The sequence below is a fragment of the Chiloscyllium plagiosum genome, chromosome 22, assembly GCF_004010195.1.
Source record: "Chiloscyllium plagiosum isolate BGI_BamShark_2017 chromosome 22, ASM401019v2, whole genome shotgun sequence".
In the NCBI taxonomy this organism is placed as follows: domain Eukaryota; kingdom Metazoa; phylum Chordata; class Chondrichthyes; order Orectolobiformes; family Hemiscylliidae; genus Chiloscyllium; species Chiloscyllium plagiosum.
Window position 1 is genome coordinate 21,044,851 of NC_057731.1, and position 17,100 is coordinate 21,061,950.

Below are 17,100 nucleotides of genomic sequence, written 5' to 3' on the forward strand. Positions count from 1 at the left end.
GTAGAGACTTAAAAGTATATTCCTGCATTTATAATCAAGTCCTCTCAAAATAAATGCCAGCTTTGCATTTGCCTTCCTAACTACAGACTCAACCTACAAGTTTACCTTGAGAGTATCCTGGACTAGAACTCCCAAGTTCTTTGCACTTCAAGACTTCTGAATTTTATCCCCATTTAGAAAATAGTCCATGCCTCTATCCTTCCTACCAAAGTGCATGACCTCATACTTTCCAACATTGTACTCCATCTGCCACTTCTTTGCCCACACTCCTGACTTGTCCAAATCCTTCTGCAGCCTCCCTGCTATTCAATACCCTCTATCTGTCTTTGTATTGTCTGCACATTAGCCAGAATGCCTTCAGTTCCTTCATCCAGATCATTATTGCATAAAGTGAAAAGTTGTGGTCCCAATGTTTTGCAGAACACCATTTGTCACCGGCTGCCATCCTGAGAAATACTCTTTTATCCACACTCTCTTTTTCATTCCAGGAGGACAACTGTGACAAGCTTCCAGTCCCTGTGGCTATGCTTAATGGCACAGCAATAGTGTGAGCCTGGTATCTCTGGCTGAGGGAGCAAAGAGCAAAAAGGCACACAGCCTGTGAGCATCCAGGTGAGCTCAGATCACTGTGATAAAGCAAAGAGCCCAGCGATGCAATCTGGTCCAGTCCATGAGCTGAGAGTGTGCGTGCACAATGTCCTTGCTGCAGTACTACAATGGTGTAGACCACGGTTCGGTATTCAAGTGCAGAAACATCCTATGAATGGATTGGAAATGTGCCATGAGGGTTCTTAGAGGCTGGTGCATATTGGATATTAATGTCTCTGTATTGTGGGGTGTGCGCGGCCAGTGCCAGTGGAACATGCCCTGTTTGGTGAGTTTGCGAAGGTGGGAGGATGAATATTAATGAGGCAAGTTGTCCCATTAGCAAGAAGGTTAAAAAACGTTAATGCCTGCCAAGTGGCTTCTCACCACTGTCTATTGAGAATCTCAGCTCGCTGCTTATGAAAAGCATAAAAGATGGAGTGAAATGACCTCAGTGTCAAGGTGGGTCTCATTGTACTTGTCATTGTAGTTGTTGATTGGTAATTTAAACCTTGAGAAAAGTCAATCAATCTATCAGGGCAGAACCAGAATTAAAACTCTTTTTAAACTATGTTTTCTGAGAGATGGTCTGGACTGCTGCAGAGACAGCTTAATACTTGGTTGCCTTGGGGCCTCTTCCTGATGTCCTCGGGTGAGAGATCCAGGCCGGGTGTATCTCCGTCCCCATCGCTGGTGGCAGCATCAGTTAACTCGGAGCCAGGACCTGACGATAGATTTCCTTCATCAGAGGAGGGTAGGACCCACGCAGTGCAACTGTCTGCAGCTTAGTATCGGCAGAAAAAGAGCACATTGGCAGGACCCCAGGGGTGATGTCAAGTGGTGGCAACTGGATGAGAAGAGAGGGTGATGTCAACAGAGAGGGAAGGATGAAGTTTTGAAGCAGTTACTCTTTCAGGAACATCAATCTACTATCAGTTATTCAGTATTTTACAATTGTACAATTAGTTTATTAATGAATTTATTCTGTAATTGAAGATGGCACCGGAGGCAGCAACATTATTCTCTTCTCATTGTACGTTGGTACAAGTGACAATATTAAATAAATCGAAATTTGTTAGCTCCCTGCCTAATCTGCCACACCAGTAGCCCAAAACATAGAAGGTTGAGTTAGATGTATTGCTGCCTTTGCTTGACTGAACTGAGAAGGTGACCCTGATTAAGGTTTCAAGGAAAGAGGCCATGGAATGCACGTTTATATCTGTGAACAATGCTTTGTGAAAGCCTTTTGAGTAAACTGGCCAGTTTTCTTATTTTTATTTATCCCTTAACTGTGTTTGTTTGTCTGTCTGTCTTTTGCATGAATGGGGTCTGAAAACAGATGTTTGGGTTTCAAGCAAGGACATTAATCAGCTTACCATGTTGTTTAATTTTCTCTCTGCTAAAGTCATTGTATATAATAAATTGCTGAGTATGTTGCTTAAGATAAAACTGGTGTCTGGAAATTAGTTATTCACAAAGTCTGGTATTGGTTATTCGAAAATGTGGTTAGGAACGATTGGAGCGCTGATCTGGGGGTCTTCGATGGTTTAAATTTACCGTGTTGCGAACAGAGGTAGACAGGCTAATTTGGTTTGGCTGTTGATCTTCATGCCATAACAATAGTTGCATTATTGACTGCTCGCTACTGCACATTTTCCACTCTGATACTTAACATTGAGTTAACAATGTGGTGCAGGTATTGTCAGCACTGTCTGTGAGAAGAGTTGACGAAAAGCTCCATGTGACAAATGATGGAAGTAACACAGTGATCGCATTGGTATTCCTCAAAAAAAGTGAAGCCACCATAATGTCCTATAATTACTCTGATAGGGAGAGACAAATTTTGAGCATCAATACACATTAGGTAAAGGTGAAGTTGAACAGGTGGGACCTTCATGATAATCTTGGCCACTAACAGCACTGTTGATGTTTACTCTACTTTGCAAACCAGTTTTCCAGCTAATTTTGCTAACTCAGCTAACCAACCCCCACAATGGTTTTCTGTACTTAATATTCAATTGTGCTCTGACACTGATATATTCACACTAATTCTAATGAAATCTAAACTTAGAATTTATCTTTTGCAGTCATTATTTAGTTTCAGAAGGTCTAATCTTAAAGTCCAATGGAATAAACCAGAATTATTTCTTAGGAAAGATAACAAAGTTTTCTGTTGAATGGTAAGATTTTTGAAGTTGTTACAGGATTAATATAAAATGTGGTTGAGTCATAATCAGGGCACCTATAGAGTATCACTGGATCTACTGTAGCCGATCAAATGACCAATTTCAATCTTCATTTAATCTATAATAATGATTCAAGCTTAAAAACATACTTCCAAGCACTACAAAATAGTTTCTGAACTGTTGCTATATTTTTTAAAATTAGCATTGAGTTGACAAGAATCTATCTTTTTGTGACATTGAAAAGATGCAAAGTGAGTCTTGTAAATACCCCAGGCAGCTTAATGAGACTCAAATTGCAGATACAATAACATAGAAGCATACGAATTAGGAGCAGGAATGGGCAATTGAGCCCTTTGATCCACTCTGCCATTTAACATGGTCATGACTGATCTTATCCTGGTCTCAACTCCATTTTCCTGCCTACTCTCCATAGCCCTTTACACTACTTTTCATCAGAAACATATCTATTTCTTTCTTAAATCCCATTGATTGATTCTGCCTCCACTACTTTCTGTGGCAGTGAGTTCCACAGATTCAAAACCCTCTAGACATGTAATTTCTCCTCATCTCAGTTTTGAACCTAATTCCTCTCACTCTATGTCTACGCCCTTTTGTTCAAGACTGTCCCACAAGGAGGAAATCTGTTTGACATCTAATTTATCAATCTCCCTTCTCATTTTATATACCTCAATCAGATTCCCCCTCATTCTTCTGAACTCCAGTGAGTATAAGCCCAATCTATTCAACTGTTGTTTGTATGATAGCCTCCCATCCCTGGAATCCACCTGGTGAGCCATCCTGAACTGCTTCCAGTGCCACCACATCCTCAATTAAGGACACCAAAACTAGACACAATACTCCAGATACATAAGCACTATTCTTTTACATCCATTCCTTGTATTTAATTTCACCTTATTAATTCTCCGTAAGACCATAAGACATGGGAGCAGACATTAGGCCATTCAGCTCATCAAGTCTGCTCCACCATTGAATCATGGCTGATAAGTTTCTCAACCCCATTCTCCTGCTTTCTCCCCATAACTCTTGATCCCCTTGATACTCAACAACCTGTCTATCTCAGTCTTTAATATACCTAATGACCTGGCCTCCACAGCCTTCTGTTAGAGACAAAAAAGCTGCAGATGCTGGAATCCCAAGTAGACAAGCAGGAGGCTGGAAGAACACAGCAAGCCAGGCAAAATCAGGAGGTGGAGAAGTTGATGTTTTGAGTGTAACCTTTCTTCAGGACCTGAAGAACAGTTATATCTGAAATGTTGACTTCTCTACCTCCTGATTTTGCCTGGATTGCTGTGTTCTTCCAGCCTCCTTCTTGTCCACAGCCTTCTGTGGCAATGAATTCTATAGATTCACCACTCTCTGGCTGAGAAGGTTTCTCCTTATCTCCGTTCTAAAAGGCCTTCCCTTTCCTCTAAGGCTATGCCCTTGGGTCCTAGTCTCTCTTACCAATGGAAACATCTTCCCAACATCCACTCTGTCCAGGCCATTCAATATTCTGTATGTTTCAATTAGATCCCCGCTATCCTTCTAAACTCTATCAAGTATAAACCCAGAGTCCTCAAACGTTCCTCAAATGTTACTCCCTACTAACAAGATAAATGCTTTCTCACTCTGCTGTTTCAGAGTTCAGCATGAATTATTCTTGCTGCTCTTACTTTTAAGAGCAATTGCTTTTAAGACATAGGTATGTAGTCAAGTTGAGTCACAGTTCCAAAGCTATTGTGCAGTGTTGCTTAAATAGGGCACAGATGGCTGGTCTGAATGAAGAAGAATGAAAAAATATTACACTGATATGGAGAGGAAATTGCGGTTGGGAAAAACTAAGGAAGCTTTATACATCATGTAAGAAAGCTTTCCTTCTTCGATTGTCTCCCAGCTCTTGATTGTTGAGTGGTCTGCATTCTGATACAGAGTTAATTGGAGTTATTTACTGGTGTCTTGTTGTTTGAACACTAACAGCTTGTAAGAAATGGAAATGTTATAAATGGAAACTTTTAGCATAAGGTTAGAATTCTTATGGAATTGACAATGATAGCAGAAGGCCACCTCAGCAGAGAAAAAAACAATATCGCCCAGTCCCACCTCCCTACCCCCAACACCTGAATTTCCCATGGCTAACCACCTAACCTACACATCTCTGAACAGTATAGCCAGTCCACCCAATCTGCACATTCTTAGATTGTAGGAGGAAACTAGAGCACCTGGAAGAAACCCACACACAGGGAAAGAATGTACAAACTCCACACATTCAGTCGCCCAAGGTCATCCCAGGCATTGTGAGGTAAGCAGTGCTAACCACTGAGCCACCATACCACTTCAAATCTCCAAAAGCATTTCTCAAGAATAAGATGGATGAAATATTTACACAACAGTCTTATTTTGTGAAATATTAGTCTGCTTTCAGATTGGGGTCACAAAATTCAATTGTTGTGTAGTAACACTCTCTCAGGGTGACATTATCAGTCCAGTGAAGAAGCCTTGTAGATTGTCTCTCTGGAAAAACAACATTAACAGCCCCTTGAAATGTTGAGCTCTTTTGATTCTGGCTTCCACGTTGATATTCCTGAAAGTGGCTGTATTCTTGGATTCTTTATCTGTAACGTTCTGGTGAGGGCTAGCAAATGGCCTTCGACATGAGACAAAGCAAAATTGGTCTCAGGTTAAAGTAATGGACGGGAAGGGAGGTGACCATTGTGACATCTCAGGTATTTGTCCTGGATCCTTACATTAGAAATGTTCAAATGAATCATTGATGTCTACCTGCCCTAGAGATAAAGTATACTGTATTAAACGGTGTTCAGGGAGGGTAGTCATCATTAGTTGGTAGTCCTCATCAGGCAACCACCTTTTTGATTATTCATTCACAGGATGGAGGTCTCACTGGTGAGGCCAGCATTTATTGTCTTCCCCTAATTGCCCAGAGAACATTTAAGGATCATCCACATTGATATGGATCTGGAGTCACATGTAGATCAGGCCTGTTAAGGCTGGCAGTTTCCTTCCCGAAAGTGTCTCCGCCTCGCTCCATCCCTGTACAAGCTGATTCGGGATGGGTCTCAAAATGTCCTCAAATCTGCCTCAGCATCATAAAAAGACAAGAGGCTGAAGATGCTGGAAATGTGAAATAAAAATAATCACAGAAAATACGGCAGACCCAGCAGCATCTGCAGCGAAAGAAATGGAGTTCAGGTTTCAGATCTGTGACATTTCATCAGAGCTGTACGTGCTGCCAACCTGCTGAGCATTTCCGGAATGTTCTGTTTGTCTTTCCTCAGCTTTAGAGAGGTGATATGAAATAGCCTTGAGAGTTTTCTACATGAGAAAATGTGCAGGTCATCTCTCAACAGAAAAGTGCAGGTCGCTCTCGAGGGATTGACAAGATGTCTGCAGAGCGAGCAGAGAAGCAGTCCCAGAGCGGAGGCCAGTGTGGGGAAACAATCCTGGAGCAGAGGCCAGTGTGGAGAAACAGTCCCAGAGAGGAGGCTGGCTGTGGGGAAACAGTCCCAGAGCGGAGGCCAGTGTGAGGAAACAGTCCCAGAGAGGAGGCCAGTATGAGGAAACAGTCCCAGAGAGGAGCCCAGTGTGAGGAAACAGTCCCAGAGGGGAGGCCAGTGTGAGGAAACAGTTCCAGAGCGGAGGCCGGCTGTGGGGAAGCAGTCCCGGAGCGGAGGCTGGCTGTGGGGAAACAATCCCGGAGTGGAGGCCAGTGTGGGGAAACAGTCCCAGAGCGGAGGCCGGCTGTGGGGAAACAATCCCGGAGCGGAGACTGGCTGTGGGGAAACAATCTTGGAACGGAGGCCGGCTGTGGGGAAACAGTCCCAGAGCGGAGGCCAGTGTGGGGAAACAGTCCCAGAGCAGAGGCCTGTGTGAGGAAACAGTCCCAGAGCGGAGGCCAGCTGTGAGGAAACAGTCCCAGAGAGGAGGCCAGCTGTGGGGAAACAGTCCCAGAGCGGAGGCCAGCTGTGAGGAAACAGTCCCAGAGCGGAGGCCAGCTGTGGGGAAACAGTCCCAGAGAGGAGGCTAGCTGTGGGGAAACAGTCCCAGAGCGGAGGTCAGCTGTGGGGAAACAGTTCCAGAGTGGAGACCGGCTGTGGGGTAACAGTCCCAGAGTGGAGACTGGCTGTGGGGTAACAGTCCCAGAGCGGAGACCGGCTGTGGGGAAACAATCCTGGAACGGAGGCCAGCTGTGGGGAAACAGTCCCAGAGCGGAGACCGGCTGTGGGGAAACAGTCCCAGAGTGGAGGCCGGCTGTGAGGTAACAGTCCCAGAGTGGAGACCGGCTGTGGGGAAACAGTCCCAGAGCGGAGGCCGGCTGTGGGGTAACAGTCCCAGAGTGGAGGCCGGCTATGGGGAAACAGTCCCAGAGCGGAGGCCAGCTGTGGGGAAACAGTTCCGGAGCAGAGACCAGTGTGGGGAAACAGTCCCAGAGTGGAGACCGGCTGTGGGGAAACAGTCCCAGAGTGGAGACCGGCTGTGGGGAAACAGTCCCAGAATGGAGACCAGTGTGGGGAAACAGTCCCAGAGCGGAGGCCGGCTGTGGGGAAACAGTCCCAGAGTGGAGACCGGCTGTGGGGAAACAATCTCGGAGCAGAGGTCGGCTGCGGGGAAACAGTCCCAGAGCAGAGACCAGTGTGGGGAAACAGTCCCAGAGTGGAGACCGGCTGTGGGGAAACAGTTCCGGAGCGGAGGCCGGCTGTGGGGAAACAGTCCCAGAGTGGAGACCGGCTGTGGGGAAACAGTCCCGGATGGAGACCGGCTGTGGGGTAACAGTCCCAGAGTGGAGGCTGGCTGTGGGGAAACAGTCCCAGAGCGGAGGCCAGCTATGGGGAAACAGTCCCGGATGGAGACCGGCTGTGGGGAAACAGTCCCAGAATGGAGGCCGGCTGTGGGGAAACAATCCCGGATGGAGACCGGCTGTGGGGAAACAGTGCCAGAGCGGAGGCCGGCTGTGGGGTAACAGTCCCAGAGCGGAGGCCAGTGTGGGGAAACATCCCAGAGTGGAGGCCGGCTGTGGGGTAACAGTCCCAGAGCGGAGGCCGGCTGTGGGGAAACAGTCCCAGAGCGGAGACCGGCTGTGGGGAAACAGGCCCAGAGCGGAGGCCAGTGTGGAGAAACAGTCCCAGAGCGGAGACCGACTGTGGGGAAACAGTCCCAGAGCGGAGGCCGGCTGTGGGGTAACAGTCCCAGAGCGAAGGCCGGCTGTGAGGAAACAATCCCAGAGTGGAGGCCGGCTGTGGGGAGACAGTCCCTGAGCGGAGGCCTGTGCATGGAGCGAGTTCTGTGTGCAAGCTGGCATGGGAGGAAGCAGTCCTAGAGTTTGCCTTGGAGCAGCAGAGAGTAAGTGTGGAGTGGACTGGATGTTTGGCGCAGAGTGGGGATGGCTGTTGGTCTGAGGTCTGGCACGGGCAGGCAGACCTTGTGTGGAAGCCCTTGCACTGAGCTAATGTAATTTTTTTTTTGAAATTTTTTCATCTGACTGCAATGTCAATCCTTTAAATATGTCTTATTTCTAACTTATTCTTTAAACACTGTAAAGTAATGCAACTATTTTTTGTTTTATTCCTTTTTTGTATTTAAGACCTGTACCTAAATATTTGTACCTAAGATGGCTCCGTAATAGGTGACATTGTCAAACTTTTCACTGCACTCCTGACAATAAAGGATATTCTTCTATTGTAAAGGACATTCAATTCATTGTCATCATTAATTCCAGATTTTTATTGAATTCAAATTCCCCTATGGCAGGATTCAAACCCAGGTCCCCACAACATTACTTGGCTAGCTGGATTAACAGTCCAGCGATAATTCCACTAGGCCTATGATGATGCAAGGTGGACCAGGGAAGATGGAAAGAATTCCATACATTTTGGCAAGAGATCAGTTGCTGACCTTGTATTATCTTGAATCAGTGAATTGTTCTCAGTGTCCCAGTTTGTTACTTTTCCTGTCTATTTAGCTGGGCCATCGCATCTAACATATTTCTTAGCAAACTTAATAAACTAACTTAAAGTTAAGTACAAATACTCAACTGTCTTTTGTTGGTATCTCTGACCCCTGAACCCCAAATTATTCATACATTCAATATTTTTCACTCGAGAGAGAATTTGGATTTGAGAGTGTAGTGCTGGTAAAGCACAGCAGGTCAGGCAGCATCCAAGGAGCAGGAGAATTGACGTTTTGGGCAAAAGCCCTTCATCAGGAATGCCTGAAAATGTCGATTCTCATGCTTCTCAGATGTTGCCTGACCTGCTGTGCTTTTCCAGCGCCACACTCTCGACTCTGATCTCCAGCATCTGCAGTCCTCACTTTCTCCTAGAGAATTTGAATTGCTTTGTGCAATGAAAAGTAATGGATGCACTCACTAAGAGGGAAAAATATGTAGAAATGGAATTCAAATAAAGAAATGATAAATATATAAAGAGATTTTAATGAGAAAGATTTTGAGTAAGCACCTACGAGAAGATGGGGAATGGATGAAAGAGTGGTTACCAATAGTGGAGCAAGATTGATGGGCAACAAACGATAGATCAATGTGGAGGAACAAAGTGTGCAAGTGAATGTGTAATTGATGATCTAAGGATAGGATGAATGAGGATGCATTAGTAGGTCGGGATTAAAATGGGCTCAGAATTAGTGTAGTGTGAACTAGGGCAATTGAACTCTTTGTGGCTTTGCTGAGTAAGGATGTTTGCAGTACTACATCCATTGAGTCACAGTTTATGTTATGTGAGCATTAATAAACTTGATTCTTAAGACCATGGGAGTAGAGATTATTTTTGGTAAAGGTGTTTTTTTTTCAAAAATGGAAGAAAGTGGTTGTTCATAGAACACGTCTGGATAGAAAGTTCTGCTTGAGGTCAAACATGACACCTGGATTTGATGTTAGGCAAAATTGCTAATCAGACAGGGGAGATAGGTGGAATTGTGAGAAAATGTATGCAGAAACTCATAGGAAGCATTTGAAACCATTTGAATTTCTGCAAAAACTGTTCTAAAATCTTTTGCTTGTTTTCTACTTATGCTAATGTTTTTATCAGGATGTCAGTTTGCACCCTTGCTATGTAAGGCTCCCTTAGCGACAAAAATGTTTTTATTTTCAGGAAAGATAACCTCTAAGGATCAATTAGAAACAGAAATAGGACATCCGACAACCCAGAGACATATGTCCATGGGGGTCAAGAAAAAAGGAAGTGCATTTTTTTGCCTGGTTAGCAGAATGCAGTGACTTTGAAACTGGGGCACTGCAGGTAGAACATGACAGACAGGATCTGTGCATGTTTTACAGTAGTGGCATCATCTCTTCAGGATTTTAGAAAATGCATTAAGCTTGAATGGAAATGGCCCTTGTGACTTATAAGACATGACATTCCAAACGTATCTAGCAAAATATGATAATTGCATATTTCTACTCATTTGCATAATTGAACAAAATATGTCATTATGAAAAAAATGCTGAAGAAGTAATTAACAAAAAAGATGCAATTGCCATCTGGGAACACTAATTATTCCATATAAAATAGAGGGGAAAGAAAGTAATTTTAAAATAAAACTGTTCTATTCACGGAATTACTCAAAAAGTGCTACCATCTTCTGACAATGAATATGCACAGACTACTGTTTCTATTATTATGTCATGTCTATTTTTATTTTGAACATGACAATCTGTTTTACTGAACTATTTTCCAGCACACCATGCAGACCTAGATTTCAACGAATGTGTATGGTACTACCAAAAGATGGCTCTGTTGGTATTCCTGTCAGTTTGACTCAGTTAGCAGTGACTCAGTCAGATATTCTGACTATAAATTAGAAGGTTGCTAGTTTGGGCTTCATTATGGGTTCCAAAATCTGATCCAAAAATATCTCTTCAGTGCAGTCATAAAATATGTGTCCCATTTTCCAAAATACTGAATGTAAAACAATATTTTATCAATATTATACTGCAAAGCTGGATCTTTCAAGCACTGATTGTTTCCAGCATTAACCTTGCTATAAATTGTAGGGATAGTTCCAATAAATGTTCATTGTCATTGGCTGAATGCATCTCCCATCCTTGCTTCCCCATTGTTCATTCTCTGCCCATTCTCCCTCACTCCTCGTTTCAAATGAATGTAAAAGATTCAACAGCACGATCTGAAGAGGAACAAATGTTTTGACCAGTATTCTTCTTTCAACCAATACTACACAAACCAATTTTGTATCAGGCCTTTTTGTTGGACTCTGATTTTCTGAGTTTACATGTATAATAACAATAACTCTGTTTCAAAAATAATCCATTGGTTGTAAAATGCTTTGTGTTATCCTCTATTAAAAATGAGGTTTCATTCATTCTTACAAAGTATCTGAAAGTGCAGAACAAGATTTTCAAGATGCACTGTTCAGTAAAACTTTGCTTTTCTTCTTGTATTTCATGGTAAAATGTCAAGTAACTAAATCATTTTTATCATAAAACAAACATTTAAAATAATTTAATCTAAGTAAACTCTCAGCCAGTAAAACACCGTTAAATGAAATTCCAGTTTCTGAAGTAACCTTTCATGCATTAATCTCTTTCCTACTTTCAGCTTGCAAGTGTTAATAATTAAAATGTGTTAAAAGAGTAATGCCTTCAGTTTTTTTGGCAGGACACTAAAAATTAGATGTTTTGAAATCTTTTTATTGATTTGGTCAGCAGTTATCAAGCATTACTTACAAATGCTAATATTCAGCTGGAGACCCCCTGCAATTGCTAATATTGACATTCCCAGGAGATACAACATCGGCAACCCAGCAGCCAACAGTGCTATAATTGTAGAAAGATTTTAATACTGTATACAATATGCTGGTGAGTTAATTGCTTGCAACAATTGTAGAAATATCTTGACCATTGGGATCCCTTGTTATATAATCAAAATTTTAAAGTGTTAAGACTCAGCTTGTAAAACAAAAACAAAAAACCTTCCATTTAGATTTTTAAAAAGGACACTATGTAAAACACAACAAAACCACATCACAATAAGTGCAATATTTCAACCATAATTTATCTCAAATTTGCATAGTTGAAAAGTGTGAATACCAGTCTCATTAAAAACGTGGGAATACATAGGTTATTCATACCTTCAGCTTAAAAATCGATTAATTATAGTCGAAAGATTATAAATTTCTATACACAAGCAAATGAAGATTTGGTTCTGTAACTTCCTGACTTTCACAGTCATAATTCATAATATGAATTTCATAGATTCATACAGCACAGAGAGAGACCATTTGACTCACCATGTTTGTGTTAGTTCTTTGAAAGACATATACTTATACCCCAACCCTGCACTTCAAACATTTCCCAGTAAATTTCTTTTTCACAAGTATTTGGGAAGCAGTGATTTAAATTCAGGTGCTTTAACATTTCCGGTGACTTTTTGAAAATAATCTTTCTTAAGATGTGAACATCACTGGTGAGACCAACATTTGCTACTCGTACCTAATTGCTCAGAAAGCAGAGAGATGAATTTAGAAGTTTCTGTCTCCAAATATTTGCACTTGTGTCCTGGTAAAGTTAGCTGTTTTACCAAATTTTCACTTGGTTCCCTCTCTTAAGTGTTAGCAATGGTTCAAATGACCATGAGTGTGAAGTTGATTTTTTTTACTTTGTTGCTAATTTTTAGAAATAAAACCTATTGCAATCCAAATATTTGCACTTGTGTCCTGGTAAAGTTAGGGGAGAAAGTGAGGTCTGCAGATGCTGGAGATCAAAGTTGAAACTTTATTGCTGGAACAGCACAGCAGGTCAGGCAGCATCCAGGCAGCATCCTATCTCCTGTTCCCTGGATGCTGCCTGACCTGCTGTGCTGTTCCAGCAATAAAGTTTCAACTCCTGGTAAAGTTAGCTGTTTTACCAAATTTTCACTTGGTTCCCTCTCTTAAGTGTTAGCAATGGTTCAAATGACCATGAGTGTGAAGTTGATTTTTTTTACTTTGTTACTAATTTTTAGAAATAAAACCTATTGCAATGTGGAGCTTATTTTTTATAATTTCTCCATCTTCAATAGAAGTTGTTCCGCATTAGACCAGGTGGCACGGTGGCTCAGTGGTTAGCACTGCAGCCTCACAGTACCAGGGTCCTAGGTTCAAATCCAGCCTCGGGTGACTGTCTGTGTGGTGTTTGCACGTTCTCCCTGCCTCTGTCCGGGTTGCCTCCGGATGCTCTGGTTTCCTCCCACAGTCACAAAGATATGCAGGTCAGCTGAATTGTCCATAGTATTAGGTACATTAGTCAGAGGGAAATGGGTCTGGATAGGTTACTCTTTGGAGCATTGGGTTGGGCTGAAGGGCCTGTTTCCACACTGTAGGAAATCTAATCTTAAGACCTAAACATATAAGCTTATATTTCTCAAGCAAGGAGAACAAAATTGATTTGGAGATATTTATACAGATATGAACACAAGCTACTTGCCACAACAAATCTTTTCTCATACTAAGCCAGGAAGACCATCACATTGATTGCTGTGATTGTTTGAGTGAGATGGAAATTTTGAACAGGTGAGTGGAGGTTTTGATACAACTTTCAGAGGGGAAATATTGAAAACAAGGCTGGGTACGGAATAGGATGTCAGAAGTAGAGTATAACTGGGACAGAGTATGTGGTTCTGCAGGGCATGGAGATAGGTGGGAAAGGGTGGGACTGCTGGGGATATGTCAGTCCTGTTCCAGATAATATTTCTTTAATTTGTTTTTTACATTCAATCCAGAAATTGTTTTCAAAAGTTTCTATTCTCCTCTCTAATGTGCAAGCGTTCAACACATTACTTTCAACATCACTTTAAATTGCATCCTATTATACCTTCTAAATTTGTCATTAGATATTATTTTGATGCTTTTGGTCTGCATGGATTGAAAGAATGATTCAAATTATGAGATTGGAAGCTTTCTTATTGGAATCATTTTGGATGATGCTGTTATTTTTTTTATTCAATTATGATGAGGTCTTTGTGAATGAGTTGCAGGATAGTTGTATAAAACATATCATTTTCAATATAGCAGACAAACATGAAATGCATGCAAATATATATAAAAAAGGTTTTGTGAAATATTGCTAGAAAAAAAATTAATGGTATTAATCTCATCACATATTTGAATGTCCCTCATATTCTACTACAGTAGATTGTTTTGTAAAGGGAACATTAATGAGCTAATTATTCAAAGGCTTTTGATATTTAATTCACCTTTGATATAAAAAAACTAAAACAGTTTTAAAAGTTTTGAGTAGTCTTAAATATATTTAATTCATATCTTGATAGTAATTTTAAACTCTTGTAAAAAGAAGTTATAGCTAAACCTTCACCAAATTTTCAGCCCACAGCTGAAAGTGCAGTGGACTAGTATAAAGAGCATGAATGCTCCTCTTATTTTCATTTTCCAAGACAATCTGCACTGTTCAGAAACATTATGAAACATATGGATAACATGTATTTCCTTGAACAAAGAAATCATTGTGGACCTACCTACACCACATGGATTACTGTCATCAAAAAGCAGCTCAGCACAAGCTTCTTATGGGCAACTAGGAGGTGGGCAATACAGGCTGACCCAGCTAGTGACACCCACAACCTATGAGTAAATAAACATAAAAAAAAGTTCTTGCTTGAAGGTGTGATAGAGGAGGTTTGTAATTCTGAAATATTTGGATTAAACTAACTGAGCAAATCTACCCATTTTTTTCTTTTTCCCTTTCTAAATAAAGGTGTTACATTAGCAGGTTATCAATCTTCTGAGACTTTGCCAGAATCTAAAGATTCTGGAAGATTGGACTACCAATGTGTCCACTATCTCTTTAGCTACTTCTTTTAATATGCTAGGATGCATCCCATCAGGTCCATGGGACATATCATTCTTTAGCCCTATTAGTTCCCCTAGTACTTTTTCTACATTGATAATAATTGCATTTATTTCCTCTCCTCCATTTGTGGGACAATTAGAACCAGACAGCATACTTTCAGAGGGGTTAACCATTTATGACAGAGTTGAGGAGGATGTTTTTCTTTCAGAGGATAGTAAATGTATAGAATTCTTTATGTTGCGGGCTGTTGAAGTTGGCTTGTTAAGTATATTTAAGATGGGGATAGATTTTTAATCAGTGAAGGAGTCAAAGGTTATGGGGAAAAGGCAGCAAAGTGGAGTTCAGGATTATCAGATTGGTCATGATCTCAATGAATGATGGAGCAGACTCGATGGACTGAATGGCCTACTTCTATTCTTACATTTTATGGTCTTTTGGAGGGAACCTATTTGTTGCCTCTGTTGGTGAAAGCCCAGTGGTATTAAAAGCCTCAGCATTTAAATGGCCGGTGTCACACCTACCTCTGGATTAAGGACCCTGCAGGAAGAAATCTCACCAATCAAAAACCAGTGGCTCTCTATTGCCATTAGCACTACCAGAAGGGAGAGCAGCTTCTGGCATTGCAACCACTAGTGGCCTAGGATCGATGTGGGATCACAAGAGAAAGATGAGTGAGGGCTGGATCTGGGTTGCAGGGTGTAGGAGCAGGAGAGCAGGGAAAGGAAAAAGGTCAGGAAGTTATCTCTGAGCAGAATCCAACTTCCTGAAGCTGTGTCCCTTAAATAAGCATGCAGCTGTGTCAGGGATCTCCCTACTCTTGCCACTTCCCTGAAGCCCAAAAGACCATTTTTGGGCTTCTTGTATGCCAACTCTGCCACCCACTGCTAGTTGAATACCAGTAGTGGTGATGGGATGATAACCTTAAGTGGGCATGATTTGCCCAATTGAGGCCCTAAATTAGTGTCTGGGCAGGATTCCACCTTCCTAACTTAGCACCCAATGCTTTTTTACTTTGTCTAAAATGGCATGTCTTTTTTTTTAACCAGTCTTCAAGATGTACCACAAAATATAATTGTACAAGGAAAGTTGTTGACATCAGTAAAATAAGGTGTTCATTTCCTCCTTGATTACTATTTGCAAAAAAGAGAACACACTGATTTAGCATTAAATTCAATTGTATCAGATATAGGCAGTTGATCCAGCCAGTTCATGCTGACATTTATGCTCCACTTGAGCCCCCAATCTTTTCTCATTTAACCTTATCAGCATAATCCTTATTGCCTCCATTATATGTCTATCTGGCCTCCTGATTCACTTCAACCACTCCCTGTGAGGCATGCTCCTCTTTCTTGCCATTGTCTGGATCAAGAAGTTTATTTGAATTCTTTACTTGATTTTTATGCTCACAATCATATATGGATACACATTAACTGTGCCTAAATCTTTCATAATTTGAAGACTTCTATTAGATTATTCCTAAGCCTCTCTTTCAAAGGAGCCAACCTGTTCATCCTTTCCTGATAGATATTTCCCAACACTTCTGGTACCATTCTTATAAATTACTTTTGCACAGTCTCCAGTTCCCCTATATCTTTCTGATAATATGATGTCAGAACTATCCTCCTGCTTGCGTGTTCTAACAAAGGTTCCGTTTCTGTTTAACATAATTTCTTCACTTTCAATTTATTCCCTCCAGAAATAAATCCTGTGTCATTATTTGCTGATGGTTTCTTTCTACTCCCAGATCCCTTTAATCTTCTTTTGCATTTGCATTCTTGTTTTTTGTATGCTTCATCCCCAACTTTCTTGGTTCATTTATCTCTGTTGAAATTTATTTGCTGACATCATACCTATTTGCAATTGTTGATATTTTCTTGTAATTCATCGCAATCCTTCTCAGTATTGATCATTTCTCACTCCAGTCCCAGAATATCAACAATATTTGAGTAAAATAATGTCCTCTTCATTAATTAGAATGAAGTAAGGGATAGAATGGACATGTTTTTGCCAGCTTTATAGAGTCATAGAGTCATAGAGATGTACAGCATGGAAACAGATCCTTCGGTCCAACCCGTCCAGGCTGACCAGATATCCCAACCCCATCTAGTCCCACCTGCCAGCACCCGGCCCATATCCCTCCAAACCCTTCCTATTCATATACCATCCAAATGCCTTTTAAATGTTGCAATTGTACCATCCTCCACCACTTCCTCTGGCAGCTCATTCCATGCACGTGCCATCATTGTCCATTGACCCATTAGTCAGTGGCAAAGTGGCATGGTGGCTCAGTGGTTAGCACTGCTGCCACACAGCACCAGGGACCCAACCTTGCGCAATTGTCTGTGTGGAGTTTCTATGCTTTTCCTGTGTTTGCATAGGTTTCCGCCGGGTGCTCCCATTTACTCCCACAGTCCTGGGGACTCCAGAACTAGAGGGCATAGGTTTAGGGTGAGAGGGGAAATATATAAAAGAGGCCTAAGGGGCAACTTTTTCACACAG